Source organism: Olea europaea, chromosome 6 (genome assembly GCF_002742605.1).
Source record: "Olea europaea var. sylvestris chromosome 6, O_europaea_v1, whole genome shotgun sequence".
NCBI classification, from domain to species: Eukaryota; Viridiplantae; Streptophyta; class Magnoliopsida; order Lamiales; family Oleaceae; genus Olea; species Olea europaea.
In genome coordinates, this window is record NC_036242.1 from 21,548,487 (window position 1) to 21,551,697 (window position 3,211).

Genomic DNA, 3,211 nt, shown 5'->3' on the forward strand with positions numbered 1-3,211 from the left:
GTTCGAACTTACAGTGGTGATATTTTTATGGTTCTGAATATTTGTGCAATTGATTGATGTTTTGAGTTAGGAAAACCATTCAAAATTGTAAGAGTTAAACTTCCATAGAATAAATTCATCAAAATTTCTTTGCGGAATGTGATTAATAGAGATAGAGATGGAACTTCACTTTTCATTACATTTATAAATGGATTCACGCATTTCAGATATGCCTTTGATTTTCTTAAATTAATGATATTGTATTGGTTTAGGCTTTTTTGAAGTCGACTAGAAAATCAGATTGTGGAAATGAAGATTTTGAGAATTACCTGATGGCATGAATCTCTATCACGAGATATCAATAATATATGTAATGAAAGAGATTCTTATTTGATAAACTATTCCTTAATCACCAACAATTATATAGTGTATTTGATAGAAGGAATGGAATATTGCTTAATATGATGATGTTTGAGATATGCAGTCCAACTTATGTGTTTGCTTTTGAAAAGAGCATTGGTAAACTACAACGTATCAGTTAATGGAGTTTGCTCAATGTTGGCACCTTCAAAATATATAAGTTTTGGACATGTAGTTAACCAAATATGGGTTATCATAAACTCATAATGGATTATGTATGTTTTCAATAACGAGTTCGGGAACATGAGTTTATTAAGAACGAGATGTGTCTGATGGCATAAATATAGTCCAAAAACGTAATTAAGTGAAATTTTGGATGTCTATCAAGTCACAAGAAGTGACATTTGACATATTTCCCACTAATGGAGAAAGGATTGGACAACATCGTTGAAATCGATATTATATGTATTAATGAATCAGTTTTGAATATTTAAGAGTTAATTCAAACTTCCGATTCAAGTGGGAGGAATTTGATTCTAAGTGAGAGCTAAAAGTTATTTAATTTTAATTATTCTTAGTTTCGAGTAAGGACTAAGAACTATTTAATGTCAATGATTTCTAGTTTAGGAAACTAGTGGATAATTTCTATTCAAATGATTGAAGAGATCAACATGAATCATCTTGTAGATTTCATACTGAAGGCCTTTTTAGTATTGTGGTAACTTTCATGGTCTAATACAGTTATCTTGACAATCGTACTTGAGTTTTTAACAGGGTTAAATCTTGTACAAAAACTTTCGTTATATAGACGAAAATTACTATATTTATGTAAAGTCTAATGGTAGGTTGTAATTCTAATTCTAATTTTGCTGTTGATTGCATTGGATTGGCTAAGCATGAGAAAGAGTGTATGGAGACCATTTTGAAATGGTTGTCCTCAATCTTTGAGACAAAGAACATGGGTTTAGCAAATCGTATCTTCCTGCTTGGTCACAAGAGTTTTATACTAGAAAAACTCATGTGTAATACCCTGTTGATATTCCTATATTAGAAAATGATCATATGAGCCTTCATAAATGTCCAAAAACTCCATAAATGCACAAAGAAATATCTAGGGAACCAGAAACCATCTAGTACAATTAAGAGTTAGGAGATAGAAGTATACTATGATATATACTTGCTCTAACATTGGTCATGCCATTGATCTAGACAGTGGGTATAAATATTATCTGCTACTGTTTGTTATTCTATTTCTTTACTTTATCTCTGTCATTGCTTTCTACTAAGGCTGATTTGAAGGAATAACTTGTGATAGAAATGGATATACACTTGTCGACTAAAAATGAGATTTAGTCGAGCGCAATTAGTTATTAGACTTGTGCACTCCTGCTAATAGAGTAGCAAGAAGTATACATTGTAATGTATGTCTTGACAGCTAACGAAATTATTTGGTATAGATGCATTGAGCATCTAATAATACTGGTTAAGAATATGAGATCTATGATAGTTACGCAATGATCTTATATGTTAAGATTTCAAGTATCAAGATGGAACCAAACACTTAATGGTATTTCTGTGAAAGACATTAGCAAAGAAAATGTTTTTGCGATATATCTATGCAAATGATGATATGTAGTCATCACACTCTGAAAATGTCTAAAGATATATTTGTTAGTAATATGGAATCTCTAGAATTTCGTATTATATAATATTTAGTGTATCAGAAAACTCTTGATTGAGTTTTATGTGCCCATAAATGAACAATTTTGAGTTTATGTGTAATATAATATTGTGATTGATAAATAACTTGTATGCATAGATAAAGTATATCGAACGGGTTGAGATTGGCTCACTCACACAAGCAATTGCTTCAAAAGTTTTGAGATGTACTGAGGTGAGATAAAGTGATCATGTTGTGTACATGATCTAATCACCTTGATAGTGATCATATTGTGTACATGATCTAGTCGCCTTAATAAGGTATCAAGATGGGATTACAACAAGTAATCGAAATAGATTTTGCTATTTATTAAACCCGTTTAGTAGTCAGGACAAGTTCCCGATTTGAGAATGCTTGGAAGAATGAATATAAGGAGGACTCAATATAGGTATTAGGGAATGCCTGAACTAGGATCTGTATGATGTTATTTACTTAAAAAGAATATGACATACGCCCTAAGAAAGGAAAAAAATATCTTAGTACATGTTTTATACCGCGTGTACTTTTACGACCAGTATTGGATAAATGAGTGAATGGATCCCTACTTTCTCACTGTGTGAGACCCTAAGGTTTATGTAACCTCATATATACCCTTATGATTTTTGACCATTTCTTGATGTTTTATTTTAGTGTTGCTACTTTAGCATTTGTCAATGATTATGATTGATTCGATTTGATGGGGCATATCTAGGAAAGCAGTTGATTTAAAATCGAAGGATTTAAGTAGGAAAGGAAACTATTTTGACTAACATTTATGTTTGTATACACCAGTCGGACAATTGTGTTTGACCATTTAGGATATATAACACAATTGTAAATACAATGATAAGATATGAGATTTAAGTATGTTTCATAAATACTCAAGTGATTGAAAATACTTGAATTAATGTTGGAAAATGAGTTCGGGGTACAGCGAGAAACATATTTCCTCTTCTAGAGCTGTCCCTAACAGGTGTATAGTATTGTGTGCTCTTAAATTAACTCGTTGGTCGCACGATTCATTTACACATATGAATTTGGAGATGTTGAGATTAATTTAATTGATATTATATTAAATCAGGTCAAATCTATCATGTGTGAGTGGGGATGTTGGAAAAAAACGAGTCGTCGATATGGGTTGACCTGACCCGATTTTCATGGAAATGAAATATG